The sequence below is a fragment of the Bufo bufo genome, chromosome 6 (assembly GCF_905171765.1).
Source record: "Bufo bufo chromosome 6, aBufBuf1.1, whole genome shotgun sequence".
NCBI classification, from domain to species: Eukaryota; Metazoa; Chordata; class Amphibia; order Anura; family Bufonidae; genus Bufo; species Bufo bufo.
In genome coordinates this window covers 384,205,838-384,224,544 of record NC_053394.1, presented here as the reverse complement: position 1 = coordinate 384,224,544, position 18,707 = coordinate 384,205,838, and the positions used below count along the sequence as shown (strand labels likewise).

The 18,707-nt window shown below is 45.4% G+C and overlaps 1 long non-coding RNA gene across 1 annotated transcript; it reads right to left on the bottom strand.

Moving 5' to 3' along the window:
* Positions 1-194: 194 nt before the first annotated feature.
* On the bottom strand, positions 195-14,150 carry LOC121003634. The gene is made up of 3 exons (XR_005779575.1): positions 13,974-14,150; positions 9,495-9,505; positions 195-206 (listed from the first exon to the last, which is right to left on the bottom strand). It is a non-coding gene; the product is annotated as an uncharacterized LOC121003634 (long non-coding RNA).
* Between the last annotated feature and the right edge of the window lie 4,557 nt (positions 14,151-18,707).

Here is an 18,707-nt window from a genome sequence, read left to right as displayed (position 1 = left end):
GACATCCGTCTGTCTGAAAGATCCCATGAATCCCTCAGAGAGTCTTCTGCCAGAACACTTAAGCCCTGGGTGGCTCCGTCTTCTGTGTCTGCTGTTCCTAAACCCATGCAGGTGAATCACATTAGTCTGTCAGATGAGGAAAGACGGCAAAGTCTCTCTGCTGGTCTTTGCCTATACTGTGGTGGTTCCGGCCATCATGTCCACAACTGTCCTAGGAAGTCGGGACTCCAGTGCATTGGGTCATTAGTAGAGGTGACTATAATTGAAGATCAGTGCATCTCTGAAAACCTATTTTTTACTGTCATTTGGTAATGCTAGGTTCTCTGCGACAGCCTCCATTGACTCTGGTTCAGCAGGAAACTTTCTGCACCAGGCTGTGGTGGATCAGTATCGAATCCCAGTTCGACTACTCAAGAATCCCTTGGTTGTGACATCGGTCAACTGCAAAGCCCTATCCGAATCTGTGTTATATGACACTGAACCTCTGGATCTTCAAGTTGGAGTTCTACATTCTGAGGAGATTTCCCTGTATGTACTTCTGGAACCCTGTCATGTTGGGGCTACCCTGGGTCTGAGTCCATAAATCCATCCTGGAAGGGAAATCAGGAGAGATAATCCACTGGCAACTGAAGTGCCTGACCTCTGTACAGCCAAAAGTTCACTGCCAACCACCTGCAAATTTAGAAGGCCTACCTTCTGTATATAATTAGTTTGCGTATGTCTTCAATAAAAAAGGACCAGAGACTTTTCCTCCTCATAATCTATACGATTTCCCCTTTCATCTGTTGCCTGGATCTACTCCTCCTCGTGGTAGGGTGTATCTCCTCTCACCCGAATCTCAAGCGATGGCTGACTACATCAAGTAGAATCTGGAAAGAAGGTTAATTCGCAAGTCCATTTATCTGGCTAGGGCTGGTTTCTTTTTTGTAAAAAAGAAAGATGGATCTCTTTGTCCTTGCATTGATTATCGTGGACTAAACAAAATCACACTTTGTCTTTGTTTTCTGAACTGTTTGTTAAATTCTGTGGTGCCAGGATATTCTCTAAACTGGATCTGCATGGAGCCTACAATTTAATCCGTATCCGTGAAGGCGATGAGTGGAAAATGGCCTTCAGTACCCTTAACGGACATTATGAGTATCTAGTAATGCCGTTTGGTCTGTGCAACACACCTCCCATTTTTTAAGAATGTGCAAAAAAGAGGTGCCAGGGATCTCCAAAGGAAGGGCAGTGGCAAAAATGTTGCTGGAGCCGGCAGAAGTTACAGCAGAAGAAGGATGGGGGGTGGTAGCAGCAAGTGTAGCAACGGGCGAGAGCTGCCAGTCATCTGTGACGTTTTGACGATCATTCCCGCTGTCCTGAAATGGTTGACTTAGTCTTCAACATCATCTCAACTGACATCAGATACCCACAGCCAGGAGGGGGTGGGTTCTTCTGACACCACACTTAGGTGGCATGGCCCAGGTACAAGCTCTGTGACCTCACCTGTCCCTCACCTGCCTCTTTATTTTGCTGCTCCTTCTGCCAGGCAAGCAATGTATGCCGCCCGCTATGCTCCGCTTTTTAGCAAGGAAGATATTACTGAGGACAGTCAGCAGCTACTGCCCAGTCCAGATTTGAAGGAGAGGTCCGCTGTTTCCTCCTGTAGGCATGCAAGTAGTGACGATGACAGTTGAGTGGGAGCAGATGTTGCGAGCGGTCAAGGATGCGGCCATGAGACTGGTGAGGGTGACATAAGTGATAAGCAGAAAGTAGTGGATGATGTAGCCAATCGCACATGGGAGCCAGGTGAAGAGGGGGCTTCATCATCATCATTAGGGAGTGAGAATGTCAGCGTGTCCTTGAGACAGCGGCAGCAAGTGGCTGAGCCAGCAGGCTGCAAGCGTGGCCTTGAGCAAGCAGAGTGTCAGCAGTGTGAGATCTGGAGCTAAACGTGCTCAGGGTAGACTGTCTGCTACTCAGGAGCCTACCTCTCCGGAAACAACTAATGGTGCAAGTCTTCATAGAGACAGCGGCAGTCAGTCAGCACGCAGTGGTGGGGGTAAAATGCCAAACTTACCGGTGTGGGAATTTTTCAACAAGTCACCAGATGACGTCAGCGTGGCCATATGTAGAATCTGTGGGCAGAAGGTGAAGAGTGGCCATGGTGCCAATGTGTCACCACGGCCCTGTGTCAATACATGGAGCATCACCATAAAGTGGCCTGGGAAAACCATGGTGCTAATGTAGTGGTACAGCCTGACGCATCTCCTAGCAGCCTGTACACCTTTTCCAGAAGTCAGGGCTCCACCACCTCAGCAGTCTACTGGTACTGATGCTCCTTGTCATGTGTTTCGCCAGCAATTGATCACAGAGGCGATTGCAAAAAGACAACAGAATATGTGCACTCATCCAACAGCACAGAAGCTGAACGTGCTCCTGGCCAAGTTGCTGGTACTAAAGTACTTCCCTTTCCATGTGGTTGATTCTGCACATTTCAAAGAACTGACGGCCAGCCCTGCATACGTTCATACAGCTGAAGGTGAGCCAGTCCTTGAGCTTGTCGGTGTCTGGCACAGTTCATGGCACCGCCAACGTGTGATGCTGTAACTATGGTCAAGGACAATATACATCCTTTACAGCCCACTGGGTAAATGTGGTTCCAGCCTAGATACACCAACAACTTGGCCAGGTGATCGCAATGCCGCCTCCACATTCTCAAGCTGTGATTCCAGCACCACCTATCCTTCCTGTCCTTCAGCATATCACCTATGCAGAGCATGGCGGTGTCAGGCTGTTCTGCACCTGGCCAGCCTGGCGAATTGAGTCACATCGGGGAGGAACTGCTCCACGTCTTCAACCAAGAAATCGAATCTTCGTCAACTGAATATCGGAATCATGGTCACCAATAACGGGAAGAACATTCTATTGGTCCTGCATCAATCTAGTTGTAACACAGTTCCTGAAATCTTCCACCTAACTGCAAGACGTCTTGAAAACGGCCAAGAAACTGTATGCACTTCAGCCACTTTTACAGTACAAAACACACCCTCCTTGAGCTGCAAAGGCAGAATAGTGTTTCCCAACATCGCCTCATATGCAACGTTTCCACATGTTGGAACTCCATCCTCCACATGTTGGACTGACATGAAAGGATGTTAATGATTTCTTGATGATGAAAGCGTACAGGGGTACTCCCCTATGTAACTTCGACGTTACCCAGTGGCAGCTCATGCGTGACACTTGCCGTTTGCTTTGACCCATTGAGGAGACCACTCTTTTTGACAGTCACCAGAACTATGGAATGAATGATGCCATTCCACTCCTTGACATCCTGAAGCAGATGCTCATTAGTCTGGCTGGCGAGAGAACAGGAGACATGGTTCTTACATTTTACGGTCACCTGAGCCCTGTGGGGGCTGAACGGTGGAGGATGAGGGAGAAGACATTAACGCACAGGAATTGTATACAGAAATAGGTGGTTTATCTCCCCAAGTGACAGGAGAGGAACATGAGGAGCTGGAGAGTAATATGGAAGACCAGGCAGATGACACCGACAGACCGTGGCAGTATGCAGTGGAGATGGAGGCAGGGAGTCCCTCCGATTCCCTTGTGCAAATGGCCAGATACATGCTGAGTTGCTTGCATAGTGACAACGTCATTATCACCATTCGGAAGAGGTGAACTACTGGCTCTCCACCATGTTAGTCCCTCACTACCAGGCCAAAATAGGGGCTTTTTTACACATGCTGAGGAATGATAAACGTAACTACTATGTAGTTGGTTGGTCTCTGCCTATGTGCCCCATTGCCCATCCTCACAAAGGTCTGACCCGGGCGACCCTCTGAGCACACGCTCCACTGTGATGACTGCTGGGGAGCAGGAGGAGCACCAGCTCCATCAGCAGCAACATAAAGGGCTTGGACACTTTCTGGTTATTGTTGACCAATATGCATGTAAGATGATTATATGACACTTACTAATATAGCCTGATTTATGTGACGTTTGCTATATTTCATAAGTTGTGTCCCCTTGTTGGGCAAATTTTCTGTGCTGTCCACACAGGAGATCTGTCCATAAGACGGCCGCTGATGGAGGGTCATGTGACCAAGCAAAAACAACTCCAGACACATCACTCAGCCTTCTCCACTCAAATGCACCATATCTGCCATCTGCACTTGAAATTTGAAGGGTTTAGAGCAGGTGTAATTTGCCTGGTCACATGACCCTCCATCAGCAGCCATTTTATAGACAGGACTGCTGTGTGGACAGCACAAAGGACTTGGCTAAAAAAAGAGAATACCTTATTAAATTGGCATTTACTCATTTTGCAAACACATTGATTATCAGTAGCCAGAAAGTGGCCTACTCCTTTAAGTCTTGAGCCTCTAATGAGTACTTTTCTTCACCTGCCTACTGAAGAAACCACCCAGCAGCAGCAGGACATGGAACCAGCAGCTGGTGGCATACTTGGACTGCACCCTGTAATCCCAGATCCCCTGGACTTCTGGGCAGCCAAACTTGGATCGTCGCCGCAACTGGTCGTGTTTGCTCTGGACAAGCTTTCCTGCCTAGCCAGCAGTGTGGCATCAGAGAGCGTGTTCAGTGCGGCGGGGGGCAGAGTTACCCTAAAGAGAACTCACCTTTCAACACAAAATGTAGAGAGATTAACCTTTGTAAAGATGAATCAGGCTTGGATCAGCCATGATGTCCACACACAGATCCCTGATGCATCAGACTAGATCATTCTGGCAGTAATGTTCTGATTGCAGTGTGCTGCCACACCAGGACAGGACCACTATATTACCTCGTCTTGCTTTTGCCACCCTCGCAACACTAGTGTCCGTGTTTGGCCTTGTTGTCATCACCATGTATTTGACCCTTCTTATCTATCAGGAGAACCGAAAAATGAAGACCACAACGGATCCCGTCTTTGATGCATCCATAAGGCCTCTATCACACGGTCAGTATTTTGCATCAGGATTTGATCATGAGTTGGAAGCCAAAAGCAGGTGGGGTCCAAAACACAGAAGACATGCAAATATTCCCATCACGTGTCATCTCTGTTTTGGACCCACTCCTGTTTTTGCCTTACCAATACTGACTAATTACTGACCGTGTGAAGGCGGATGCTCAAAAGACAGGATCCATTATTTTGGGGTTGTTCTTGTGACAGATCAGAAGAGGGGAAAAATAAACGTCAACACAAACTTACTGCTAACACCCTCTCCACTCATGGGCCCACTACTTGTATCAGCGTGTAACAGCAATCTAACAATCCTCTCTGTTAGGCCACTTTCACACTTGCGTTTTGAGTGGATCTATCGTGGATCTGCAAAAACGCTTCAGTTCAGATAATACAACCGCCTGCATTCGTTCTGAACAGATCCGTTTGTATTATCTTTAACATAGCCAAGACGGATCCGTCATGAACTCCATTGAAAGTCAATGGGGGACGGACCGGTTTTCTATTGTGCCAGATTGTGTCAGAGAAAACTGATCTGTCCCTATTGACTAACATTGTGTACCAGGACGTATCCGTTTGGCTCAATTTCGTCAGACGGACACCAAAACGCTGCAAGCAGCGTTTTGGTGTCCACCTCTAAAGCGTTATGGTGACTGAACATAGGCAAACTGATGCATTTTGAGTGGATTCTTTTCCATTCAGAATGCATTAGGGGAAAACTCCAAAAATGTCAGATGGAGGATAATCTACACCACCTGATAAAGCTGACTGCTTTTTATAAGCCTCCCAAGACCCAGCCTGGAACGTGGGGATTAGCCACCCACCCAGTACTTTGGCTACTCCCAGTAAGAGCCGTCCCGGATCGGCTTTACAGCCATACTGAACAGCTGAAGTGTCAGACTACAAAGAAAATAATGACACTTCAGCAAAAAAACGTCTCTTACTTCACCGAGGGCAGAAACCTCGGTGACACTTACCGGCCATCGATGATGGCCCCTTGTTCCTTCCTACAATAGTTACACGTTTTCCAACTTTAGACAGTTGATGATTAAAAATATTTACTCGTCCTACCAGCAGTAGACTATTGTCACATTGATAGGCGTGTTTCTATTGGTGTCGCGTATCTGTCACACCGATAGATGTCTTCCAGTTAATATGAAAAAGAGAATCATATTAGTGGATGGAGTATAGGTTGTTGTAACGAATATCCTCGGAAAATGAGGAAGGGCTCATATGACGTATATGCCAGGGGTGTAAAACACGGGCTGTCATGTCATTGAGTATAACTGAAGTCCCTTCCCAGAAGGAGAGAACAGGTTATCGGTAGCTGTCCTCTAGCTTCAGGGAGTTAGGGAAGTGTTCAGATTGAATGTACATTCAAAGATAACTTAGAGAGATTGACAGTGCGGGCGGCATTAGAAGCCTTCCGGCCAGGGCCGTTTAAAGGAATTTGGGGGCCCCAAGCAAAATAGACATGGAGCCCCCCCCCCCATCTACGCCCTCTCCACCTTACGCACAGTGTGACCTCAAGTCTGGGGCCAGGCTGAGGCAGTGCGGGACAAATTCTATATACCCCCTCCCCTCTACCCTACCGTGAAACAGATATTTGGATGGACATAACATTGCTATGAAATATACAGTAGAATACAGCACCACATACCTGTTACATCCAGTGACATCTCCTGTGATATAGACTTTCCTCAACGTCTTCATTCGGAGATAGGACCGTCATGACACCTTCTTTCAGCCGCTTCTCGTCTCTGCAAAGTTTCGCAGAAAATGTTTTAGATTCCTCACTTTACTATCATCCTTAATATAACAGACGTCCCCTTCCCCCCTTAGTGCCCATAAGTATAATGCTCTCTGTATAATTATAATATATAATGGCCCCCTCTGTATTATTATTATTATAATGACCACCTCTGTAGTATTATAGTAATAATTACGGCCCCCTTCAGCTCCTCCAGCATACAGTCCCGTGTAAGATACATCACTCCCCCTGCCTTCAGTCCTTCTTGCAAACAGTCCCATGTAAAATACATCACTCCCCCTGCCTTCTGCTCCTCCAGCATACAGTCCCATGTAAGATACATCACAGTCCTGCCTTCATCCCCTCCAACATACAGTCCCATGTAAAATACATCACTCTTCCTTCAGCTCCTCCAGCATATAGTCCCATGTAAGATACAACCCCCAGAGGATGCCATCTGCCCATCTCTGCTGTCCATATACCAGGCCTACCAGTATTACCCCTTCATATACCGCCTGGTCACCCCACACCTAACAGTCTGAGTCACTTGTCTCCCTGAGTGTTAGGTGGGGTGACCAGGCGGGCAGGTGGTATATCAAGGGGTAATGCTGGTAGACCTGGTATATGGACAGCAGAGATGGGCAGATGGCATCCTCTGGGCAGTACTGTCTCTCTGGTCATCCTTCACCAGCACCCTGACTGCCACGGTCCTGCTTGGCCCGGCTCTCATGGCACTTCACTGCCTGGTGCTTGGCTATCAGCGCTGACTGACTGTCACTCAGTGCTGATAGCCGAGCACCAGGCAGTGAAGTGCCAGGAGAGCCGGGCCAAGCAGGACCGTGGCAGTCAGGGTGCTGGTAAAGGATGACCAGAGAGACAGTACTGCCCAGAGGATGCCATCTGCCCATCTCTGCTGTCCATATACCAGGGTAGGCCTGGTATATAGACAGCAGAGATGGGCAGATGGCATCCCAGAGAGGCAGTACTGTCTCAGTGTCCCTGGTCATCCTTCACCAACACCCTGACCGCAGTGCAGTGCCATGGTGCCATCTGCATGGCAGCCTTGGCCTGGCTCTCATAGCACTGACTGGCACAGTGGCACTTCACTCATATTATCATATATTACTCCTAAAGCCTGCCTGCCCGCCCTCAGCCCATGCCAACACAGTACATTAGTCACTACTGACCTAATTACACACTACGGGGGTGGGACTTTGGGACTCTGGGACAGTAACACTGACTGTCACTCACTCTGTCTCAGGGTCGCTTGAATCACTGTCTCTAGGCTGGACTACAGTCTACTACTGATTCAGCGACAGTGCAGCAGCCATCTTCTGCTTCTTCTTGCTCCGGCTCCTGGCTCTTCACTGTCTTTCCTGCCTGGAAGGTGGGCGGAGCCTATCGGGAACTGCCGTGCATGCCCCGCCCCCTCTCGCCTCCTCACTCTACTCTGCAGCCGGGCGCGGTGTAAAAAAAACAACACAGCGTCGGCGATTTAACTTGTGCCAGCCCAGCGAAGGAAGCAAAGCAAGCACTGGCTCTGCTTAGGGGCTTAGGGCCCCGGGCCATGACTGCCAGGCAGCAGGGGGCAGACCCCCCCCCCTCCCGCCCCTGTATTTAACTCATTGGTGGCCAGTGCGACCCCCCCTCCCTCCCTCCCCAGTATTAAATGTTACCAGTGCGGCCCCCCTCACTCTTTATTTATTGGTGGCCAGTGCGCCCCCCCCTCCCTCCCAGTATTAAATGTGACCAGTGAGGGTGATGACGTAGACACGTACGTCGCGCTCCCCAGGGCTCGGCTACTTCGCTATCCTGATCCTCCTGGCGTCTCTTCAGTGATTCCTGCCCCTATGCTCCTTATGGTCGCGGGGAATGTGCTCCTGTTCTAACCACTGACTCCTAACCTCCTGCCTTCTCCTGGTCCTCCTGCTCTCCTCCCCTGTGTTGCCGGGACTAGTTCCAGTTCTCCTGTGCTCGCTCGGGCTGACGGGCGGCTGGACGGGCTGTCGGATTGTATTGGCGAGCTTATACTTGCGAGCCCTGCCTGACCTGATTCGCCTGCTCACCGCTCTTATCTGCCGCGTGGGTGGCGAGCGCCTGATTCTCAGCTCACCTGGGAGCCTGGTCCTACCTCTTCCACATACATCACCCCCTCCCCATGTCTCCAGTTCTTGTCGTTCTTCCTTCCCTCTCTCTGTGTGCCGAAGTGACTAACCTTGCCGTGATTGTGAGTGCTGCCTGACCCCCCTCCGCATGTGCGACCTCCTCCTCGTGTCTCCAGCCTTTCCGGACCTCCTCCTCTCCTCCCCTGTGCCGCGGTGGCCAACTGTGCTGTGACCGCTTCGACTGACAGCTGCTGGACGGGCTGTTGGATTCCATCGGGGGACTCTGCTTCCCTTCTGCTTTGTGGATCGGCGGCTTCGCTGTCGTCCTGGTCGGCGACACTGCTCTTCAGGTGGACGGACGTATACTAAAGCTGGTGAGGTTGTTCCTTTTTTTTTCCCCTCTGGCTTATTATGTCTCCATATGCCCTCTACCTTCAATACTAACTACTGATTAAAACTGCTTCAGCATTTTACGATATTTTCAATCTATATGCTGGTACCATCCTTCCTAGTTGGACCCCGCCCAGACGAGGTGAGATCCACCCATCTTTTCTTTTTATTAGTTCTTAACGGAATATGAATATGAATTGATGCAGCGGAGGAATTTATTGTTGTCTTTGTCGTCTCTCACCCAGTGTGACTTAATCTTTTAAATGACCTAGTAAAGGTTACGTTTTAAATAATCCCAGTTTACAAATATTTTTTCTGCATACTGTTAGTACCCTCACTGCTGAAAGAGAAAAGTGAGGTGGCCAAAGAGCAAAAGAGGGGGAGGGGGAAAGAGAAAAAAAAAAAAGAAAAAGTGAATTATAAATACAAATATAAAAGGAATAAGCTATAAAAGCTATAAAAGCACAAAGCAAAAGAAAGGAAGGAAGAGGAAAAACAAAGGAAAAGAGGAGGGAGGGGGAAGAAAGGAAGAAAGGAAAGAGAGGGAGGAATATAAAGTGAATATAAAGTGAGGGGAGAAAAAAAAATAAAAAATAAAAATAAAGAAAAGAAAAGAAGGGGGAGAGAGAAGAAAAAAAAAAGAGACGGAAAATAAAAAAAGGGGGGAGAGAGGAGAAAGAGAAGAGAGAAGAAAAAAGAGAGAGAAAGAAAAAAAAAGAAGGAAAGAAGAAGGGGAAAAAAAAAAGGAAAAAGAAAAAAGGAAAAAAAAGAAGAAAAAAAAAAAAAAAAAGGGGGAAAGGAGAAAAGATAAAGAAGAAAAAAAATAAAAAAAATAAAAAATAAAAAAAATAAAACAGGAGGCATGGCTCCAAAAGCCAATAGGCGCTCGGTCGACCTCTCTAGTCAGAAACAGGGCACCAAAACCTTTGAAACAACAAAAATAGATCAGTTCCTGAGGTCTCCAAGGGTTAACACGAGGGGCGGACAAAAGGACCTTGCCTCTAGAAAAAATGGTAACCCGGAGGTGACCGAGATAGAATTACAAAAAGCCTCTAGACAACTTGAAGAAGAAGAGGGTATAATGGGAGAAGTTATGCCCAATGACAATTCCTCCCCGCTAGAAGAAATACTCCTAGCAGTTAAACAAAACGGGGACTTAATACAGGCTGTTACAACCCAACTTCGATTTATCCAGGTTGATGTGGGTCTGATAAGAGATGATTTGTCGAAAATCCGAGACAGAGTTAATAATCTTGAGAGCTCTACGGCCTTGATACAGAATGAATCCCAAAAAACAAACTCTGAAGTCTCCACATTGAAACTAGAGTGTAATCTTCTCAAGAAAAAGGTGGCGGACCTTGAGAATAATAGGGATCCCAGAGGGTGCTGAAGAGAAGAATCCTACTCAATTTATACAGAAGTTAATTTTTGAGAATTTCGGAAAAGACTCCTTCTCCCCACTGTTTATGATAGAAAGAGCCCATCGGGTCCCAGGGGGTAAACCGATCCCAGGGAGACAACCTCGGACATTTCTTGTTAAGTTATTGGCTACAGGGGATAAAGATATGCTATTGAGAAGGGCGAGGGAATGCTCACCGGTTATATATAATGACAATAGACTGGCTTTTTTTCCGGATTTTTCAAAAGTCATACAAGAAAGGAGACGTACATTTATGATGCTAAAAAAGAAGCTAAGAGAAAGGGACATTAAATATTCTCTCATGTTCCCAGCAAAATTGCGGATTATTGTTAAAGATAAAATCCTATTTTTTGATACTCCAGATAAAGCCGCGGACTGGCTCGAACGAAATGATCTGTGACTTAATAGTTTCAGGATTTGGTGGGAACAATAACTGTTATGGGGGGTCTATATCCCCAATTGTCCCTTTTTCTCTTTTTCTGTTTCTTAATAGGGAGGGCTGAGTGTGGGGAGTGTCGGAGGGATGGTCACAGGAGAGAAATCTACTACAATACGTGGTGGATTACCTATACGGGGGGGTGGGGCTGGGGTGGGTGATGGGCTGTGGTGCGTCAAAAATTATTATTATTTTTTTTTTCTATCTAACCGCTTTTGATAATGACGACTAGAATCCTTGCCTGGAATATACGCGGATTGGGGGATAGAGGAAAAAGACAAGCAATCTTTGATTTGACACAGGTCCACCTACCAGCAATAATATGTTTGTTAGAAACTCATCTTACTGAAGAGACCTCTAGGGTGGTCGGCAGGGGATGGGCCGCGCACACGTATCATTCTACCTTTTCCCGCCACTCTAGAGGTGTTACTGTCCTGATACATAGACAGATTGACTTCGTCTGTGAGGCATTCTCTGTCGACCAACAGGGGAGATTTATTTTTTTATATTGTAGATTAAGGGGGAAGACATGTATTTTGGCTTTTGTCTATATTCCACCGCCATTTTCCTTTTTGGTTCTAAATTCTTTGTTATTATTTATGGATAAAAAATGGCCAGAGTGTCCAACAATGATTATTGGCGATTTCAATTGCGTCATTGATCCTCTGCGTGATAGGGTCTCTACGAGTGTCAGGAGAGATAGCCCGATTCAGGGGTCTCCCCTGGCACGGTTTTGTTCTGAGGCGGGTTTTGAAGATGTGTGGGGACATCTAGGACAGGGGAAAAGGGCCTTTTCATGCTTTAGTAAAGCAGGTAAATCTATGTTTAGAATAGATATTGCATTGATTAGTAGTAAATACGTGAAACTCGTAAAACGAATGAAATATGAAACAAGGTCAATTTCGGACCATTCACCGTTAGTCCTCGAACTCTGTTTAAGCCAGGAAAGACACATACAAAAAACCCCTTTTAGATTAAACCCTTACTGGTTAACAGTAATAAAGACACATGAAACAATTCAGAATGAAATTGGTCGATTTTGGGATAACAACTATGGCTCAGCAAAAATCCAAGTGGTATGGGATACCTTTAAGGCATATATGAGGGGAATGTTGGTCAGTAATAATGCGAACCTTAGAAAGGAGTATGGGAAAAAACAGAAAAATCTGGAAGAACTTGCATCAATGGCGACACAATCCTTTTATATGAATAAGACAGAGGAGAATAGAGAAAGTATGCAAATGGCCACACAAGTATACTCTAACTTTTTATTGGATAAGGCCCAACAGGGCCTCTTCTTCAAAGGGCAAAAATATTTTACGGAGTCAGGGCGACCTGGTAAACTTTTGGCCAGAGTAATCTCAAGTCAACAATCCAAAAAATATATAGATAATGTTAGACTGGTTAATGGTAAGATGGTTAGTGGGCAGGGTCCTGTAGAGAAGGCCTTTGTGGACTATTTTTTGGATTTGTATAAAGCTGATTTGAAGATCACAGATGATAAGATGGATGCTTATCTCGATGACATTTCTTTTCCAACTATTACTGAGGCGCAAAAGAAAGCACTGGAATTGGATGTCTCAATACAGGAACTTGAGGGAGCGATTAAATTATGTTCGGCCAATTCCACCCCTGGCTCAGATGGACTCCCATATGAATTCTACAGTAAATATGGGGACTTTATTTTCCCCAGACTGCTGGAGGTCCTTTCTGAATCAGTGGAGGACGGGAAGTTACCAGATTCAATGTTGGAAGCCGTAATAACATTAATTCCAAAAAAAGGCAAAGATCCCGTAGATCTAGAATCATATAGACCAATCTCACTGCTCAATGCAGATGTAAAGCTCTTTGCGAGGATTTTTGCCACAAGGCTTTCTGGGGTTATCTCCGCCATTGTCCATCCGGATCAGAATGGCTTTATTCAAAACAAGGGCACACACCACAATCTTCATTCTCTTTGCTAATATTCAGGCCCCTGGGGGGACCGCTCGCTCCATCCTGTCACTAGATGCCTCTAAGGCCTTTGACAGGGTGGAGTGGTCCTTCCTCTGGAAGGTTCTGGCAAGGATCGGCTTTGGGGAAAGATTGATAGGCATTCTTAAGTTACTGTACAGATTCCCCAAGGCAAAATTGAGTCTCAATGGGATCCTGACAACTAGCTTTGATTTAAATAGAGGGACCCGTCAGGGCTGCCCATTATCCCCATTGTTATTTGACATTTATATTGAACCTCTTGCGCTGGCCATTAGGCAGGATGATCAAGTTAAGGGATTTGGTACGCTAGGGGTGCAGGACCGTATTTCCTTATACGCGGATGATGTTCTTTTTTTTATAGACCATACGGAAACAACTCTCCCCAGAATTATTCAAATGGTTAAGTCATTTGGTGAGGTGTCCGGTTTTCTTATAAACTGGTCTAGGACCAGTTTGATGCCAATAGACCCCCTGCCACAGAAAGAGGTTCTTGTGACGCAGTTGGATATCGTTGATTCTTTTCAGTATTTGGGTTTGATTATTTCACCCAGGGTTCAAAATTTTTTACAACTTAATCTGATCCCCATGGTGACAAGGATTAGAGCCAAAATAGGGATCTGGTTGAGACTTCCCCTGTCTAGAGCTGACCGAGTTTCATTGGTCAAAATGGTGATTCTACCACAACTTCTTTATGTGCTTAGGAATACACCTATTTGGATACAAGACAAATATTTTAAACTTATGGAAAGAATAATCAATGATTTAATATGGGGAAGAAAACGAGTGCGAATAAAGTTAGAACATTTGTATAAATCACTGGAGTGCGGGGGTTTAAATCTCCCTTACTTCAAAGGTTATTTTATTGCTACTCAGTTATTGATGTGCTATGAATCAGAAAATAGTGCACTTCTAGGGAAAATAGTGGGTAGCCACGCTCATAGTAATATATTCACTCTTCTGGAATCTGGGCTATTGAGGAGCTATGAGCAGGGCTATAGAGAGACTATAAAATTACTCCTGAAAGTGTGGGCTACTACTAGGACATGGTTGAAGGTAAAGGGCTCACTTACATTCACGCCTCTTTGGCATAATCTGCACTTACAAAGGTTAGATGATATTGCAGCTGACACATTCTGGCAAAAAAATAAAATCTTGTATATTTCACAGGTAGTAAAGGATAGAGAGATTAAGTCATTTATAGAGATATCACATAATATAGAAAATGTTTCATGGTTTAGATATTTTCAACTGCGTTCAGCATTATCCAGTTTGGACGATAAATCGGTGTTGGATATAGATAGTTAATCTTTTTTGAACGATTGGGTAGGGGGGACACTGCCTAGATTGAAGATTTCAAATATATATAAGTTATTACTTAAGGCACGATTTAGTGATACACAATCACCAGGACAAAGAGCGTGGGAGATGGATTGTCCGAATATACAAGTAGAAGGGTGGGAGAATATTTTTGGGAATTTAGGGTCACTATCCCAGAACTTTAACCATGTTCTAGTACATTTTAATATTTGTCATAGATTATATGTTACCCCTTTATGGATGAATAAATGTGGGCTAAGAGACACCTCTAATTGCCCTAAATGTGATACTTCAGGTGCGGATTATCTTCATATGATCTGGACCTGCCCAGAACTTATAAAATACTGGAATAGTATTAACAACTTTATCCGCTATAAATTAAAAATACGAATTCCTCTCGAACCACAAGTGTTTGTGCTTAATGATTTCTCCAAAATAAATAACCATAAGTATCAAAAGATTTTCCTAGGTAGAATACTGATGTTGGCCAGAGTTTTGGTCAGTCGGACTTGGTTTGCTCGATGTATTCCAGAGATGAATACATGGATAAACCTAATTAACAAGGTAAAAAATTATGAGAAAATTATGTACAAACAGAGGGAAGCTGAGGAGAAGTGGACTAAGATATGGGGCGGTTGGAGGATTTGATCAGTTTGTATAATTGTTTCCTTTTTTTTTTTTTTTTTTTTTCTCTTTTTTGTTTTGACGCACCACAGGTATGGGGAGGGGGGTGGGGGGATAAGGGGAAAGGAAAATGAAAAAAAAACTCTTTTTTGTACTGTAATTTGTTTTTATATCTCAAGTAATAAAGATAATTAATAAAAAAAAAATAAAAAATGTGACCAGTGCGGCCCCCCTCCCGCTATATTCATTGGTGGCCAGTGCGGCCCCCCCTCCCGTCTACAAGCATGAAACAATACACATAGATCTAAATCGCACCACATAGAGTTCTCAACTCAGTGAAGGATACACATTTACCTATAATTAGTTATTACTTGTAGGAGAAGTTGGGCAATGTGTTTTGGGGTGTCTTTTTACATATACTCATGCTGGGTGAGAGAAATATTTCAGCAAAAGACAACTTTTCCCATTTTTTATACAAAGTTGGCATTTGACCAAGATATTTATGGGCATTTTTAGACATTTGGATCCCAGACTTCTTCTCACACCAGGGCAGTATAAATACCCCACATGTGACCCCATTTTGGAAAGAAGACACCCCAAGGTATTCAATGAGGGGCATGGCGAGTTCATAGAATTTTTTTTTTTTGGCACAAGTTAGCGGAAATTGATTTTTTTTTTGTTTTTTCTCACAAAGTCTCCCTTTCCGCTAACTTGGGACAAAAATTTCAATCTTTCATGGACTCAATATGCCCCTCACGGAATACCTTGGGGTGTCTTCTTTCCGAAATGGGGTCACATGTGGAGTATTTATACTGCCCTGGCATTTTAGGGGCCCTAAAGCGTGAGAAGAAGTCTGGAATATGAATGTCTAAAAAATTTTACGCATTTGGATTCCGTGAGGGGTGTGGTGAGTTTATGTGAGATTTTATTTTTTGACACAAGTTAGTGGAATATGAGACTTTGTAAGAAAAAAAAAAAAAATTCTGCTAACTTGGGCCAAAAAAATGTCTGAATGGAGCCTTACAGGGGGGTGATCAATGACAGGGGGGTGATCAGGGAGTCTATATGGGGTGATCACCCCCCTGTCATTGATCACCCCCCTATAAGGCTCCATTCAGATGTCCGTATGTGTTTTGCGGATCCGATCCATGTATCCGTGGATCTGTAAAAAACATACGGACGTTTGAATGGAGCCTTCCAGGGGGGTGATCAATGACAAGGGGGTGATCAGGGAGTCTATATGGGGTGATCACCCCCCTGTCATTGATCACCCCCCTATAAGGCTCCATTCAGATGTCCGTATGTGTTTTGCGGATCCGATCCATTTATCCGTGGATCCGTAAAAAACATACGGACGTTTGAATGGAGCCTTACAGGGGGGTGATCAATGACAGGGGGGTGATCAGGGAGTCTATATGGGGTGATCACCCCCCTGTAAGGCTCCATTCAGACGTCCATATGTGTTTTGCGGATCCGATCCATGTATCAGTGGATCCGTAAAAATCATACGGACGTCTGAATGGAGCCTTACAGGGGGGTGATCAATGACAGGGGGGTGATCAGGGAGTCTATATGGGGTGATCACCCCCGTCATTGATCACCCCCCTGAAAGGCTCCATTCAGACGTCCGTATGTGTTTTGCGGATCCGATCTATGTATCAGTGGATCCGTAAAAATCATACGGACGTCTGAATGGAGCCTTACAAGGGGGGGATCAATGACAGGGGGGTGATCAATGACAGGGGGGGTGATCAGGGAGTCTATATGGGGTGATCAGGGGTTAATAAGGGGTTAATAAGTGACAGGGGGGATGTAGTGTAGTGGTGCTACTTATTACTGAGCTGCCTGTGTCCTCTGGTGGTCGATCCAAGCAAAAGGGACCACCAGAGGACCAGGTAGCAGGTATATTAGACGCTGTTATCAAAACAGCGTCTAATATACCTGTTAGGGGTTAAAAAAATCGCATCTCCAGCCTGCCAGCGAACGATTGCCGCTGGCAGGCTGGAGATCCACTCGCTTACCTTCCGATCCTGTGTGCTCGCGTTCACAGGAAATCTCGCGTCTCGCAAGATGACGCACGGATGCGTCCAGGAGGAATGAATCGACCGCCTCCAGGACGCATCCATGCGTTAGGCGGTCGGGAGGTGGTTAAGTCCTACATTTGATACAAAGTCAAGTGAAGTACTGGGCCCTGGGGGTCCTGCCCATCTGCTAAAATAACAAAAGGAGGGGATTGTGATGGAAATGGTCTCAACTATGGTAAACTTTCTGTTTTTCTGAAGAATGCTAACCTTGAGATAAGAATCTGCAGATGCTTAACTACAGGGTGGGCCATTTATATGGATACACCTTAATAAAATGGGAATGGTTGGTGATATTAACTTCCTGTTTGTGGCACATTAGTATATGTGAGGGGGGAAACTTTTCAAGATGGGTGGTGACCATGGCGGCCATTTTGAAGTCATTCATTTTGAATCCAACTTTTGTTTTTTCAATAGGAAGAGGGTCATGTGAATCAAACTTATTGGGAATTTCACACGAAAAACAATGGTGTGCTTGGTTTTAACGTAACTTTATTCTTTCATGAGTGTTTTACAAGTTTCTCTTTGTTTACAGCCATTGACATGTCGCCGAGGTTAACACATGAGGAGCGGATAGAAATTGTGTTGATGTCTGGTGAACGCAGTAACTGGGTCATTGCAGCAGATTTCAATGCAAGACACCCTACGAGACCACCCATCTCCCATGCTACAGTTAGCAAACTGCTTGCTAAGTTTCGTGAAACTGGTTCAGTGTTGGATTTGCCAAAATGTGGACGCATGAAATCTGTCTCTAATGAAGAAACATCAGTGGCTGTCCTAGCTTCATTCAGCAAGAGCCCACAGCGTAGCACTCGCCGCATGTCACTGGAGAGTGGCATTAGTCGAACATCCCTTCGGCGGATATTAGCTACTCACAAATGGCACCCTTACAAACTCCAGCTAATGCAGCATCTCAATGAGGATGACCCAGATCGGCGCACTGAATTTGCAGAATGGGCAAATCAAAAATTGGAACAGGACCCTCAGTTTACGCAGAAGATTTTGTTCAGTGATGAGGCAAACTTTTATGTGAATGGTGAAGTTAACAAACAAAACCACCGCTATTGATCTGACACTAACCCACATTGGATAGATCCCTCCAAGACTGTTGGAACAAAAAAAATGATGGTATGGTGTGGTATATGGGGTACAAAGATAGTGGGGCCATTCTTCATCAATGGAAACCTCAGGGCCACTGGATATGCGAAATTGCTACATGATGATGTGTTTCCCTCTTTATGCACTGAAGCTGGCACATTCCCTGAGTTCTTCCAGCAAGATGGTGCACCACCACATTATGGGTGTCAGGTCTGAGCATTCCTAGATGAACAGTTTCCTGGAAAGTGGATTGGTCGTCGTGGGCCAGTTGAAGGGCCCCCAAGGTCTCCCGATCTGACCCCCTTAGACTTTTATCTTTGGGGTCATCTGAAGGCAATTGTCTATACTGTGAAGATACGAGATGTGCAGCACCTGAAACTACGGATACTGGAAGCCTGTGCTAGCATTTCTCCTGCGGTGTTGCTATCAGTGTGTGAAGAGTGGGAGAAAAGGGTTGCATTGACAATCCAACACAATGGGCAGCACATTGAACACATTTTATAAGTGGTCAGAAACTTGTAAATAACTCATGAAAGAATAAAGTTACGTTAAAACCAAGCACACCAT